The sequence below is a fragment of the Artibeus jamaicensis genome, unplaced genomic scaffold (assembly GCF_021234435.1).
Source record: "Artibeus jamaicensis isolate MK-2021 breed Jamaican fruit bat unplaced genomic scaffold, CSHL_Jam_final contig_402, whole genome shotgun sequence".
Classification (NCBI taxonomy): domain Eukaryota; kingdom Metazoa; phylum Chordata; class Mammalia; order Chiroptera; family Phyllostomidae; genus Artibeus; species Artibeus jamaicensis.
Window position 1 is genome coordinate 8,693,907 of NW_026521818.1, and position 16,126 is coordinate 8,710,032.

Sequence of the window (16,126 nt, forward strand, 5' to 3'; positions counted from 1 at the left end):
TGCACGTGGGAGCCTTTGAAACTTTGCTCTTAACATGGCAGAAACCACCGAGAGCTTATGTTCTTAGAGAGCAAGCATGTTTTCAAGATGAAGAAGACAGCAAGGAACAGCGCTAAGCATGAGTAGTTCCTCTTCCCAAACTTACTAGTGAGGGAAGACCCTCTACCTCCCATGGGCAGGAGTAACTGACATCAGTAACTATCATCAGTAGCTGAGCTACCTCCATGCAGGAGGAGGAAATCTTAGGGATGAAGGAAAAGTTACCACCTTTCCTCCCCCACAGCATCTCCTTAATTCTGGGGGTGATTATATAGGCAACTGTTACATTATTCTCTATACTATTCTGTTTATTTTAAATATTACATAACTAAAATTTGAAGTTGGACAAATACTTAATATAAATGCCTCATAACTCTGCCTAGAAGCTCTCCTCGGACACAGAAAGCATTCTTCAATGGTAAAACTTCTTTCGTATCAAGGTCCACAGTAAAAAACAAAAACACTAAGCCTAAATCTCTTTGCTGGGCATTGCCAAAGGAGCTGTTCAAATACCCCGGAATTTGTCCAGAGCACTTGGCATTAGGGAAACAGCCAAATGGACCAAAACACTTTTGATTCAGATTCAAGTAAATGACATTTCTCAACTGAGAGAGCGGCCCCAGTAAAGTGCTTGTGTGTTTATGAACTCCAGAGTTGGACCTAAATTTGAATCTAGGTTCTCCTACTGACCTACTTAGCTGAGTCAACCTTGAGCAAATTACTCAACTCTCTATTTCTGTCTATGTCCTACCTGCCTGGCCATGTTGTTCCCAAGGTTTAAACAAGGCCATGGGACTAAAGCCCTTAGTAAGGTCTCGGTACTTGGCAGAGATCCAGCAGTGAGCAAACCAGGCCCCGTGTTTTCCCGTGCACGTGTGCTCTTCTTTAGAGATCCGTCTCAGTGAGTGATCTCTGTGGAAAGCAACAAAACTCTGAAGAAGACTAATCTTTCTAATCCACCAAATAGATAAAAAGCTATTTTATTTTATAAACTTCATTTAGAAAATGTATTTTTATGTGATTAAAACAAATGTCCAACGTTTAATTTGCTTCAGTAAAATCTGGGCCAAGACTCTTTTGATTCAATGAAACTATAATCCCATTGGAAAGCCATGTTTCTCGTCTGTCCCACTTGGAAATTCTCACTCAAATCTGTGTCTATGTGAAATTCTGAATTAGTGTTCCCTAGGTCTGTCCAAATCAATGTTAATAATTTACATGAAGACTAATAAAGCTTGATCAAGATGAACCTTTTCAGATATTTTGCTTGACATTCAGAACTTCAGATTTAAATATGGAATTAAATTTATTTTCTTATTTGAGGAGTATCTGTCTCCTTTCCCTAGTACCTAACTTCTGTGAGAACCTGGAATTTTATCTGCTAAATAATAGGAACTTAATAAGTCACTTTTTAATAAATAAATGAATAAATGAAGAAAACAACAAGGTTTTAATCACACAGCTAAAAACATGTATGAGCTAGAAAATGTACTTAGCTAACCTTTCATTTGTATGCATTGAGTATTACATGTAGTTTTTCCTCTAAATTTAATTAATTATTTTTCATTCTTCCCTCCTTTTTATATATAAAATTAATCTAGACTCAGTTCCCATGTGTAAACTGAGCGCCCTTTCCATTGTATGCAAATTGAAATACATTTTCAGTGATAATATTCATGTGCTATTGGCAAATGAACTAGAGTTGGTGGGTCTTAGGAGAGACTCCTTCTGGATGCCTGCTTCCACCACCACCTCAGCTCACCAGTGCAGGCAGTCCAAGAGGCTGTTTAGGTCTCTATTTCTGTGTGGAGTGTTTGCATATTTTTAGTGCTAGTATGAAAGAACTTTTGTAAGAGGTATTTCCAAGGGTTAGAGACATTCTTTATTCCATATGATGAGTCAATTTTTACTTTTTGTGAAAATATTAAACTACTCTCAGGTGTAACATTATTTTCCTTAATGGGCTTTGATATATTAACTTTTCATATTAAAAAAAAAACTGAAAATGGAACCATAAACAGAAAGTTCAAAGAGTGTTGAGAAGTGATTTTTGTTGTCTTCTAAAAGAGGGACTTGACCTTTGACCGTGGTCCCAGAGACACTGAAGGGAAAAATTACTTGCAGGCATTAGGTAAACTCAAGGAAATTCCATTTGTCTGCTGGCCTTAAAGGCAGTTTGATAAAGATTAATAGGGAGGAATGTAATTGCTAATTAAAAGACACTTCCACAGACTTTCAAGTAGGAATTTCCTGCCTAAATGGCAGGAGAACACAAGTATCAGAAAAATGTATTTTTTAAAAATATTTTTTATTAATTATGCTATTACACTTGTCCCATTTTCCCCCCTTTATTCCCCTCTGCCCTGTACCCCCACTTCTACCATCATTCCTCCACTTAGTTCATGTCCATGGGTTGTACATGTAAGTTCTTTGGCTTGTCCATTTCCCATACTATTCTTAACCTCCCCCTGTCTATTTTGTAACTACCATTTATGCTTCTTATTCCCTGTACCTTTCCCCCCATTCTCCCCCTTCTCCTCCCTGCTGATAACCCTTCCTGTGATTTCTATTTCTGTGAATCTGTCCCTATTCTAGTTGTTTGCTTAGGTTTTTTTTTTAGGTTCGGTTGTTGATAGTTGTGAGTTTATTGTTATTTTACTGTTCATATTTTCAATCTTCTTCTTTTTCTTAGATAAGTCCCTTTAACATTTGATATAATAATGGCTTGGTGATGATGAACTCCTTTAACCTGACCTTATCTGGGAGGTACTTTATCTGCCCTTCCATTCTAAATGAAAGTTTTGCTGGATAGAGTAATCTTGGATGTAGATTCTTGCCTTTCATGACTTGGAATACTTCTTGCCAGCCCCTTTTTGCCTGTAAGGTTTCCTCAGCTGAGAAATCAGCTGAGTCTTATGGGAACTCCTGTGTAGGTAACTGTCTCCTTTTCTCTTGCTGCTTTTAAGATTCTCTCCTTATCTTTAATCTTGGGCAATTTAACTATGATGTGTCTTGGTGTGTTCCTCTTTGGGTCCAACTTTTTTGGGGAATCTATGAGCTTCTTGGACTTGCATGTCTATTCCCTTCACCATATTGGGGAAGTTCTCCATTATATTTTCAAATAAGTTTTTAATTTTTTGCTCTTCCCCTTCTCCTTCTGGCAGACCTGTGATTCAGATGTTGGAGTGTTTAAAGTTGTCCCAGAGTTTCCTAAGCCTCTCCTCATTTTTTTTTTTGCATTCTTGCTTCTTCATTCTGTTCTGGTTGAATGTTTATTTCTTGCTTCTGCTCCAAAACATTGATTTCAGTACCAGTTCTCTGTATATTTTTCTATATTTCACTTTTCATAGACTTCACTTTTCCTCCATTTTGGGACCATACTCAACCATCCTATAAGCATCCTGATTACCAGTGCTTTGAACTCTGCATCTGATAGGTTGGCTGTCTCTTCATCGCTGAGTTGTATTTTTTCTGGAGCTTTGATCTCTTCTTTCATTTGGGCCATATGTTTTTGTCTTGGCATGCCTGTTACATAGAAGGGGGAGGAGACTTAGGTGTACACCAGGGTGGGGCAATCCACGTGCTACATTTTGGTGCTATATGTGGGGGAGGGGTATGAGAGGGAACAATGCCACTTGTTCACTTCTCAGCTGGCTTTCAGTCACTTCCTCCAGTACCCACAAGCAAATTGGGCACTTCTGGTGCTGATTCCAAGGTGAGTGGGTTTGTGTACATTCTAGGACCCTGTGGGTCTCTCTGATGAACTCTCCTGTGAGGCTGGGAGTTTCTCCTGCCACTGTAACCCCCACAGATTTTTTCAGTCAGAGGTTTTGAGGCTTTATTTCCTAGTGCTGGAACCCTGGATTGTGTGGCCTGTCTTGCTCCCTAGTTGTCCATCTTGCTTTATCCACAGGCAAATGTGGGACTACCCAGTCTGCCAGCTGCCACCTTGCCACAAGTCCTCTCCACCATGACTGTCTATCTCTGCCCCTCCTACCAGTCTGGATGAATGTTTCTTTTTTAAGTCCTTGGTTGTTGGACTTCCATACAGTTCAATTTTTTAGCAGTTCTGGTTGTTTTTTCTATTTTAAATTTGTTGTTGCCCTTTTTTTTGGTTGTATGAGGAGGTACTGTGTATCCACCTACACCTCCATCTTGTCCAGAAGTCCCAGAAGAATACATTTGGATATCACATTCTAAATAGTTGTTTGACAGTCTTTCTGTGTCTCCTTAAAACACTCCAAAGACATAACTGCTCCTTGACCTAAATTAACTTTTCCTAAAGAGTTCTAGTTATCTACCTCAGACCTTTTTTTAAGTTGTGGGGTAAAAATCTTGCTAGTTCATTCACTGAACAACTATCCATTGACTATCAATGTGTACAGAGGAAATTCCAGGCTCTCACAAAGCTTAGGTACTGGTGGAGGAACACAGACCTTGTCAACTAAGCAAACAGGATAATCTCAGTTAGCGATGAGGGTTATGAATAAAATAAAACAGGAAGATGTGATGGAGAATGTGAGTGCGTGATCTCAAGAGAAAGTTGTTTGGGGAAGTACCATTTGAGCTGAGGAGCAACACATGAGCAAGAACCAGCCCTGTGAAGATGTGGGGACACTGGTCCGGGCAGAGAGAAGATGAAGGAAAGCAGCTGCATGTGCTTTGAACAAAGGAAGGTTTGTGTGGTGGGACTAAGTGAGCAAGAGGAGAACAGTGGCAGATGGAGTTCAGAAAAGTAGGCAGAGCAAGATCATGAAATTCTGATTTTATGCAAAAAGAAGTTGGCAGATTTTAGTCAAGGAGGAACTGTGTTTTCAAAGATCTCTCAGCACACTATGTGAAAAATCTATTTTAGCTTTATAATTTGGAAGGATACTAATCAATCCAGGGATACTATCTAGGTTAGTAAAATAATTATTTTTCTTTGTTTTCCTTCCTTCCTTTCTCCCTTCCCCTCCCTTCCTTTCCTTCTGTTTTTTTTTCTTTTGAAAATCTAGATTAGTTTACGATTGCTTCCCTTATTCTTTCTCTTTAGATGTGGCCTCCACAAATAGCTGAGCCATTTAGGTAAATAACCTTTCCTACCTCCAAGAACATGACCATAATGACTGCTGACATAAGAAATGTCCAAACCTATAGTGAATATTTTATAAGAGTTTATCTGAGCCAAACTGATGACAAATGCCAGGGAGCAAGATCTCAAATGCTTTGAAGAATAACAGTTTTGCAAATTGTTTTAAGTTTTTGATATTAAGGAGGGGACATAAAGAAGATTAGAGAAAGCAAGGCAGGGAGTAGGTTAAGATGATGGGCTCTCCAGAGGGTTAATACTCTCTTCTAGGGAAACTACTTCTGGCATTTCAAAGGTGTGTTAACCTAGACAGACAGGGCTGGCCTGAAACCTTTCACTGTAGAAGTTATAGGCCCGGGCATGACTACCCACTATGACCTGTCCAGTTAGGAATTTATAATCAAATCACCCTGTGAGGTTACTTCCCATAGAAACCCCCCCTTTTTTGGACACATGACCTAGTATTGCCTCATGCTTACCTAGCAAATACATTTGTTTGCTTGACCTGGAAAAGCCAAGCTGCAACTGCACCAAAATTCAAGATTTTTTTTGACAGGTCAGTTATGTTTGATTCATTAAAGTGACTCTGTAGTTTTCTCTGAGAGTAGGAAACCTGTTTATCAGGTTACTGCTCTCATAACACATGCCTAAAAAAGCCAAAGAGGGGTAGGATTGAGGGTGGGAGGTGGGGATAGGTGGGGTGGGGGAAAGTGGTGGCAGGAAAATGGAGACAACTGTACTGGAACAACAGTATAAATAAATAAATAAATAAATAAATAAATAAATAAAAAATTAATAGGTTTTCTAAGTGAGAGACTTTAGAATTATGATTTCAGGATAAACTATTTGAAGTATGAACTGCACAAGGCCCTCAGTGGTCAGGGTGAGACTGTTCCCCAAGACCTCAGTGTGAACAGTGATAATAGTCAGTACTGACTGAGCACTCAGTTTTTGCCAAATATTCACCTAAACCAGGTGTGAGCAAACCTCTCCTATAAAGGACCTATTTCCTAGAAAATAAAAGTTTTAGGTTTGTGGGTTCTCTGGTCTTCTTATAACAAGTACTTAATTTTGTTGTTGCAGTGAGAAAACAGCCACAGGAAACAGGTGAGGAATGAGTTTGGCTGTGTTCCAATAAAACTTATTTTTCCAGACAGGCAGTGGGCTGGATATAGCCCACAGGACATATCTTGATGACTCCTGACCTAAATGACTTACACATATTAACTTATTTGATCTTCAAAACACCCCAATTGATATTATTCCCCTTTATTTACTGATGAGAGGCCCTGTCACTGGTGCAGATGGCAGAGCTCAAACATTACAGAGCTGAGGTTTATACCCATGCAGTGTGCCACCGAAAACTGAGCTCAGAGTCACTGCAAGTGTGGCAGGCCGGGACCAGCCCTACCCTTTGCCATGTGTAGACATCTGTGGCAAATGTATGAGTTACCTAGTTTCTTTATAGGATGCCTATGTCAGAGGATTATTAGAGAATAAAACGTCAGGGAATGACATGAACCAGGCAGTACAACACTTGTGTCAGCGGAGATTAGCAGGATGCTGTCCAGTCACTCCACATTCTTGTCCTTTTGGTGTGATATTTGAGAGATGCCTGGGTCTCTGGGGTCCCGGGGACACCTGTGTCTGGGTATGTGCACTCATCTTGGCAGTTCATGGCAGAATGGTAGTATTAGCACCCTAAGATTTTTCTGTTTCTGTTTTCCCCTTTATATACTTCATGCAATTATCGCAAGAATCAAAAGGAAGGGAAAGAAATATGCAGAACTGTGGAGAGTAAAGAGTTTCTGGGTTACACATTTTGTAGCATACAGAATGCATACAGTGAGAAACTTTATGTTTTATTTTTTTCTCTGAAAATGTGGGTAGGTATGAGTGCTCATGCTGGGGAATTCCCTCGGATTTTAAAAGATTAATAAAAATGCTTGGAGTTAAAGTTTAATTATTAATTTGGAGAGCAAAGTTTGCATGATAAAATCTACTCCATCTGTGTTAACAAGCTAAGTCAGAGAGGAAGTCTCTTGGGCTACTTTTTTAGACCCTCCAGCTTACTCTCTGTAATATCATACTGCTTCCCTTTCATACGTGTCTATTAAAAAACACTAATATTTGCAATGGAAATTTATTTTGTGTAGAAACTTCTATTTATTTATTATTTTTATGTTTTTGTGTAAGTTTTTATTTTGAGGTAATTATAGATTCACAAATTGTGAAGTACATATTATATGAAGATCTCAAATACCCTTCATCTGGTTTATTCCAGTGGTATCATCTGCATATCTATAGTCTGAAGTCAAAACCAGGAAATCGGCATTGGTAGAATACCCAGAACTTATTTAAGTTTTGCCAGTTTCACAAGCTCCATGTGCATGTACATAGTTCTGCACAGTCTTACCACATGTGCAGATGATGAGTGTAAACACCATTATAATAGGGATTCAGAACTTCCTCAACACGTCTCCCTCATGCTGCCCCTTAACCCCTGCCAACCAGTGATCTGTTCTCCATCTAAATTTGGTATCTCAAGAATGTTACATAAACGGAGTCATACATTATGCAGTCTTTTAAGACTGGCTTTTTTCCCCTACTGGGCACAGTGCCTATTGCTGTGTGTATCAGTACACATAGCAATCAATCATTTTGTCATTCTTATCGCTGAGTATGGATGTACCACAGTTTGTTTACCATTTACCACCCACTGAAAGACATTTGGGTTGTTTACAGTTTGTGGATATTATGAATAAAGCTGACATGAATATTCATGTACATGCTTTTTGTATAAATATGTTTTAATTTTCTGGGATAAATGCCCAAAAGTATAGTTGCTGGGTCACATGGTAAGTACATGTTTAATTTTAAAGAAACTACCAAACTATATATTGAAGTGACTGTACCATTTTACTCCTACTTATATTTAAAGCATATGTTAAATAAGAAAACTCCTTTGTTATTAAATATTAACCATGACACTTATTATGCCTATTTTAAATGTAGTTAAATCATTTATTTTGCCATTAACAAAGTTAATCTTGTATCTACAATATTTTTACATCAAATTCACCCAATGGTAGAAGAGAATGTAATTTTCTTCATATTTGTACTATTGGATACACTTGGTCTTTTTTGATGTTTACCCCTCTAATCTTATAAAAATAAGAGAGTCTTCACAGTACTCAAGAATGTGTTTTTCTCCTCTTTTTTAAAATAAGTGGAGTGTATAAAGCAAAGCGAAGCCAAAGGATTTTTCCAGTATACTATAGTCTGAGAGTGGGAAATATAAGCTCTTACTGGGTTGACTTAGAAGTAAATTTAAAAAAATAAAAGAATTTGATTTTTATCCCTCTTTTTTCTTTACATTTTCATGTAGGTAGACCCAAAGATCAAATTGCAGAAACTGCTTTTTCTAAAAAAATAAAAAATGCTTAGAAGGAAAGGTAACATTCTATATATAAAAAGCAAACAGAAATGAGGACAATCAGGGTGACACAGTTTCACCAACTGCAGAAGAAAAAACAGTCCATGATCTCAACTGCAATATTTGTGACAATACTAAGGTTTTGTTGAGAAGTCACTATATGCCAGACACCGTACTAGGTACTGTGGGGAGGTGGGAGTTTAACAACATAGGATAAAATGTATAACGCCATCCAAACCCTTCCTGTCCAGTTGGGTGACAGGAGGATCCCACAGGAAGAGACTGGAGAGTGATAGAGAGAGAACAGTGTAGAGTTAATGATAATAGCTGGCGTGCACAGGGATTCTGGGCCAAACACTGGGTAGACAGCTTTGCATATGTTACTCACTCGAGTCTCGCAATAACCTTGTGAGGTCACTGTCATCATTCCCATTTTACAGATGATTATAGATGAGGACACTGAGGCTTGGAGTGTCAGTTAAAATCTAGCATGTCATTTGCCATGGTCTGGTTTTCCATGCTCACTGAAAATGCCCCTCGAGTCATATCTTTCCTGCCTCAGTGATGGAATGGACAGGCCCCCTCTCTGCAAATGTGCAGCCTGAGCTGGGAGGCAGCTGTAGCAAATAATCTTCGTCCAGATGTGGCCCCGAGACTTAGTCATATTAGCTCTGCATATTAAACTCACCTGAGTTCCAGGAAGCAGGAATTAGGGCACAGAGCTTTCCATTCCAGAGAGCTTTATCTGCTTTGTTTTCCATCTTTATTTTGGCGATAGAACCCTTTTCTCAAACATTTTACACTAGAGGAAAAAAAGAAGAAAAAACAAAGAATCACTTTGGTTGAAGAAGAAGGTGGGGGAAGAGCCGGAGTCCCATCTGCTCCCACCACTTTGCTCCCCCGCATAACCCTAAGGGGCTCATATTTAAGCAGTTACTACACAAAGCTTGCTGACTCTTGCTTCTGTGAAACAAGGGGACATAACATTATGATCCTGTTGACTGCAGCAGGATGAGATACCTGGTGAGAAGATAAAATAAGAACCTAGGCGAGCAGGTGAACGAGGATACCTGTCTCACACTCAGGGTGCTTCACCTGCTCCCCCCCTTCTCTGACACCAGGATTCCACAGTTATAGCATCCATGTTCAAATGCAAGTATTTCAGAAAGGAGTAAAAGTTTAAGGTATTGTCAGGCATTTGCACCTAAGTCTAATAATAATAAAGGATCAGGAAGTTTTTACTTATTTATTTTTAGAGAGACTGGAAGGGAAGGATGTAGAGAGGGAGAGAAACATCAATGTGTGGTTGCTTCTTTCGCACCCCTGACTGAAGACCTGGCCCACAACCCAGGCCTGTGCTCTGACTGGGAATTGAACTGGCGACCCTTTGCTTCACAGGCCTGAGTTCAACCCACTGAGCTACACCAGTCAGAAATAAGGGTCAGAAAAAAATTTAATACTTAGGAGACAGAGGATGAAGAGAAAGACTTTCCAAACTGGGAAGCCAGAGGCTAAAAAAAATCTCTGCTGTACAATGTTGCTAAGATCCAGCCTTGAGTGTGAAGTTTGTGGCGAGAAACCTTTCTGCCGATTCAAGTAGGTGAAATGCTGTCAGAGCAGAGGCAGCTCAAGGCACAAACCAGATGGACAAAAACACTTGCTTAGACTCTCACACAAGGTCTTAAACAGAAAACAGAATGTCTGTGCCTAGATTTGAGAATTTGATGCATAGCAGCAGGTCATTTCACTGCTCTTTAAAACAAGCAGATCTTTTAAAGCAGATTTTTATTGCTTCCCAAATTATTCTGTGTTCTTTGGAAGCTTTATTTCTTACTTTGGCATCATGTGGTTTTCTTTTGGCTTCTTAGATGAAAAGAATATGATAAATATATTCAATATCTTTAAAAGAAAAAAAAACAAGCCCAAAGTCATGTATTTTCTAGAGAGGGAACTTTTACCCTTGCCTTTCTGTTGTGAGTCTTTGATACTCTGCCAGGATTTGATTTTGAGCCATTAATCCATTAGGATTATATAAAAATCTATCTCCTCTGCTCTGTGACCCACAGCTTGAGGTATTCAACAGAAAACTAACATTACAGCTGATGGTTCCCAGAGCCCACTGGCAAATTTCGGGGTCAGAGATTTCCAAAAGAGGAACATTTCCTGGAGAGTTTCTATGTGAAGATTTTTAGCAAGTCTCTGTCTTTTGACTATTTCAAGACTTCGTCTTTCCTTGGTGTACAACTAACAGATTGGAACAAGATGTCAGACCAAGCACATGTGCCTACCTCTCCAAGTCTTTTCAAGAATGGGATCCTTATTTTTTTAACTTAAAATTTTATTTTTCAACTATAGTTTGCATCCACTATTATTTTGTATTAGTTTCAGGTGTACAGCATTAGTGGTTAGACAATCATATACTTCACAAAGTGGTAGCCCCTATATTTCAAGCACTTGCCTGGCACCTGACATATTTATTACAATGCTATTGGCTATATTCCCAATGCTGCACTTTATATCTCAGGACTATTTTGTGACTACCAATCTGTACTTCTCAATCCCTGCACCTTCTGCACCTCTTCTCCCAACTCCCCCACTCCTCTGGAAACCATCAGTCTGTTCTCTATACCTATGAGTCTGTTTACATTTTATTTGTTTATTTCACTCTTTAGATCACACATATAAGTGAAATCATATGGCATTTGTTTTTCTCTGTCTGACTTATTTTACTTAGCATAATACTCTATAAGACCACAGGATGTGACAAAAAAAAAGATTTTTTTCATTCAGAAATTTAATTGGGATGTCCTAAAAAGGTTTAAGAAATGATATGTATTTATATGTTAATGAATCAGTTTTATTAAAAAATATAATTTTATGAAATCAGAAAAGATTTCTTCACTCCTGAACTCATTCAGTGCAATGTGCTGTCCACTCCTCTGTGGCACTTGCTGGTACTGGGTCTCAGGGACAGGGCTTCATAGGTTACCTTTCAGTTGTTGAAAGGGTCTGGAAGGCAGGTGACCAAGAAAAACACTTTATTTCAGACACACACACACAGAGACTTCCAACCAAGATGGCAGCATATATAAACACTGCTCACCTCCTTGTACAACTATATCAAAATTATGACTACAATATAGAACAACTATCATTAAGAACCATCAGAAATTAAGTTGATGGAAGTCCAACTACTATGGAATTAAAGAAACCACTTTATTCAGACTGGTAGGAAGGGCCAAGATGCAGAATGGGCTGGTCCCACATCCATGTGTCGTGAATAAAAGTTTGGTGTGGATATCTTAGGAGTGAGGAGTCCCAGCCCCACACCAGGCCCCCTAGCCCACGGTTCTACTGCCAAGAATATAAGTCCCCATAATTCTGTCTGCAAAAACTAGCAGGGATTGAGTTGGTGGAAGAAACTTCTGGAGTTCCAAGCAGTTCTCTTAAAGAACCAACAACAGACTTACTCAGACTCACTCCCTCTGAGCTCCAGTAAAGGGTGGCAGCCTGAAAGTCACCAGTGACATACAGGGAGACACTGAAGTGTATGGAACCAAGATGAGAGCTGGTATCACCTTTCTCCCACACAGAAAGGTAGGTAGAGGCCAACGTCCATTTTCTGTACCCTACCCAAGAGGGACATATAGCCAGCAGGCTGGTGCCGTATCTGAGAATCCATTAACCAGGCTAACAGTGTCTGCCCCACCCTGGAGATCTCCAGAGACTCCATTCCACCCTAATTATGGGCCCACCCAAGCTGCTTTTCCATATGAATAGCTGGTGTAGGCTCATGCTTCACAATTTCCTATATCCTCTCAAACAATCAACAGTCAGTATCAGTGAGCTCCCAGCCCCTATACCTCTTGCTAAGTGGCCCCAGGCCTGGAACTATCAGGAGCCAACCTAGATTCACAGCTTGGCTTCACCTGGAAACCTCCAAGCCCACCACAAGTAGCAGCCATCTCAGATTGCTTTATAGCTCAGGCTGGATGGCCTCAGCAAAACACAGGTGGCGATTGACCTTGGCCTGCACCACCGGGAAATCCAAGAGCCTGAGCATTCAGTGAACAGCTGTAGACCACACTGGAGTGCAACTACCCTGCTCCTGCACAGCTGGGCCTCCATGGAGGGCAGAGGTATGTGTTCAGTGGTCACAGCTGGTCCTTGCCACGGCCTGGCCTGATTAAATCTCTCCCATTGACCTGCCAAAAGCAACTAAAGCTCAACTATAAGAGGAAGTTGTACTCAGACCACAGGAAGGATGCACCTCAAGTAACCAGCTTAGGTGATAGGGGAGGTTGTGCCACTGAACCCTACAGGATGGGACTCATGGGAGTTCTACCATGGTAGTTCTATCCATAGAAACAAACACAGAGAGGCTGCCCAAATGAGGAGACAAAGAAACATGGCCCAAAATAAAGAACAGATCAAAACTCCAGGAAAAGAACTATGCAAAATGGAGACAAGTAATCTATCAGATGCAGAATGCAAAACACTGGTTATAAGGATGCTTAATGGACTTAGTGAGGCCCTCGACAACATAAAAAGATCCAGTCAGAAACAAAGATACACTAATTGAAATAAAGAACAGTTTATAGGGAATCAACAGTAGAGTGGATGCCACCAAGAATCAGATCAGCTATTTGGAATATAGGGAGGTGAAAAACAACCAATCAGAACAAGAAGAAAAAAGAATCCCCCAAAACAAGGATAGTTGCCACTGGGATAACTTCAAGCACACCAACACTCACATAATAAGGGTGCCAGAAGAAGAAGAGAAAGAGGAAGAAATAGGAAATCTATTTGAAAAAATAATGAAAGAAAAATTCCCTAATTTGGTGAAGGAAATAGACTCCCAAGTCCAGGAATCACAGAGAGTCCCAAACAAAATGGATGCAAAGAGGTCCACTCTAAGATATATCACAATTAAAATACCAAAGGTTAAAGATAAAGAAAGAACCTTAAAAGCAGCAAGAAAAAAAAGCAGTTATTTACCTACAGGGGAATTCCTATAAGACTGTTTGCTGATTTCTCAAAATATACTCTTCAGGCTATGTGAGATTGGCAAGAAATATTCAAATTTTTGAAAAGCAGGGACCTATAGCCAAGATTGCTCTACCTGGCAAAGATATAATTTAGAATTGAAGGGCAGATAAAGAGCTTCTCAGACAAGAAAAAACTAAAGGAGTTTATCATCACAAAGCCCTTATTTATGAAATGTTAAAGGGACTCATTTAAGAAAAAGATCAAAACTATGAACAATAAAATGGCAACAGACAGAACTATCAATAGTTGAATCTAAAAAACAAACTAAGCAAACAAGAACAGAGACAGAATCATGGATACGGAGAGCATTTTGATGGTTGCCAGATGGAGGGAGGTATGGAGTGGGTGAAGAGGAGAAGGGATTAAGAAGTACAAATAGGTGGTCACAGAATAGCCACAGGGATATAAAGTATATTATAGGAAACGGAGTAGCCAAATGACCCATGAACAATGGTTGGGGATTGCCTGTAGGAGTGGGGATGCTGAGTGGAGGGGGACAAATGGGGAAAATTGAGACAACTGTAATAGTGTAATAATAAAAAAGATTTTTTTTTAAAAAACACTTTCAGAAGATACTAAGAGCCATGAAGAAAACAGACTTAGATGATGTGACTAGGGATTGATAGGGACTCTATGGTTTTCTATTGCTACCCTAACAGATGACCTCAAACAGTGGCCTACACCACAAAGTGTGTGATTGCAGATGCTGTAGGTCAGAAACCTAAAGGGGGCTCATTGGGTTGGGCTTCTCTTCAAAGGCTTCGAGAGTCCCTATCCCCTCCTCAGGAGGTGCTGGTAGAATCCACTCCTGGAGGAAGAGTTCATTTCTGTGTCCCTGCCAAAGCACTCCCAGCTTCCAGGGACCACCCTCTATCTTGGCCTGTGGTCCCTTCCTCTATCCTCAAAGCCAAAAATGCAGGTTGATTCCTTCCCATAGCATCTCTAACCCAGCCTCATGCCCTCTTCCCACTTTCAACAACACCTGGTTACCTTGGCCCACCTGGCTGACCTTAGACTGTTGCATGTTATCTCTGTTTTACATCTGTGGCCTCCTGCCACGTGCTACTCCACAGTGCTGGGTCAGGACCTCTGCAGTGACTCCCCACTAGAGTCTGGGAAGGGCTTCCCAAGATCTTGTCATTTTTAAATTCAGACTTGGCTGTTGAGACAGAGCCGACCACATGGGGAACTAGGGAAGCCACTCCCAAAGGGGCAGCAAGTGCACCCAACAGAGAGAGCTAGGCTTGCTGGGGTGCAGGGGAGAGAGGGCTGGTGGATAAAGAGCCCTCGGGTGGGTTAAAAATGTTATAGAACCATTGAGGAAAAGGCACTAGATGACATGATCTGGTTTATACTTTTTAAAGATCACCCTGTGATTTGACCACCCTCTTGTTCCCATTTCTGTGCAGTTAACTCTGTCCACATTGTTCAGGAAGAACATCCAGAGGGAGGAATAAAAGGTACCTCATGCCAGCTAGCATAGCACTTCAAAGGACTATGAGAAAGGAATACACTGTCCACTTCTTTCTAAAGAAAGTCTACTTGCTGTCCACACTCACTTTCTTCCTTCCCTTTCTTCTTCTTGAAAAATGAGAACACATCTTTCTGGAGCCACCAGGATGGAGCAGGTCCACAGCTGGCCATCCCCCCACTGAAGACGAGCTCAGGACAAAATACGAAAGGCTGGTAACTGCATACTGGAAAGGCTGGACAGGAGGCAGCAGCAAGCAAACTGGGGCAGGGAGTCAGAACTGGATGAACGACCAGCACAGTGGGGAGCTGATGGGTTTTCCCTCCTTGATCTCAGCTTTGCCCTAAAGGCAGTGAGTCTCAGCACGGCTCCATGGACAGGATGGGAATGATGCAGAGAGGACTGGACAGGGGGACTGTCAGAGCCAGAATGAGGGACTGCCAGAGACCCTTCCCTCTTCTCTTCTCCTGGCCCTGCTCCGACCCTGAAGCTGCAGCCATGGGCTGGGCATAAGCTCCTAAAATGCCAAAAATTCCCCTGTTCCTGGTGAGGACTTGGAAAATTGGCTCCTGTGCTCCATAATTTTGGGGAAATGTAGCTTATTTTTTCTCTTGCCACTTTGCCCTGAAAACCAACCAGTTGTGTGAAGCTTCAAGACAGTGCATCGGGGGAGAGGAATCCGATTCTGAGAGAAACCAGAGCTTCTAGCTAGCTGAAGGGCTGAGGAAGGTGGCACGGACTCCCGGAAAGGACAGGCTGACAGTGAGCTGGGCTCGCACAGAGCACGCCGCCGCCACCGAGGCCAGCACGGGCTCTGCACCACACTAGTGCTGAGGTCACCCCCACAGGCACTGGGACAGAAGCAGGCTCTGAACTCAATGTTCTCACAGACTCGAACAGTGGCCCCTCAACCCCGACCATTCAGTGGTGGGAAGACAGACTATGGAATTTGGTCCAGGAAGAGCAGCACATCCATAGCTAGCTTCATCCAAGTTTAGAGGGAAAAAATAATTGAATTTGAACAAGCACAGAGGTCAAGTAGAGGAAGGCCAGAGCTCCA

The 16,126-nt window shown here is 40.9% G+C and overlaps 1 protein-coding gene across 1 annotated transcript in view; it reads right to left on the reverse strand.

Moving 5' to 3' along the window:
* The window catches only part of CCDC112 (coiled-coil domain containing 112), a 78,446-nt gene that overhangs the window by 53,097 nt on the left and 9,223 nt on the right, over positions 1-16,126 (reverse strand). Inside the window, exon 3 of the mRNA XM_037167071.2 lies at positions 9,235-9,348. The gene's annotated coding sequence lies outside the window, so the exon portion shown is untranslated. The remainder of the gene's footprint in view (positions 1-9,234; positions 9,349-16,126) is intronic.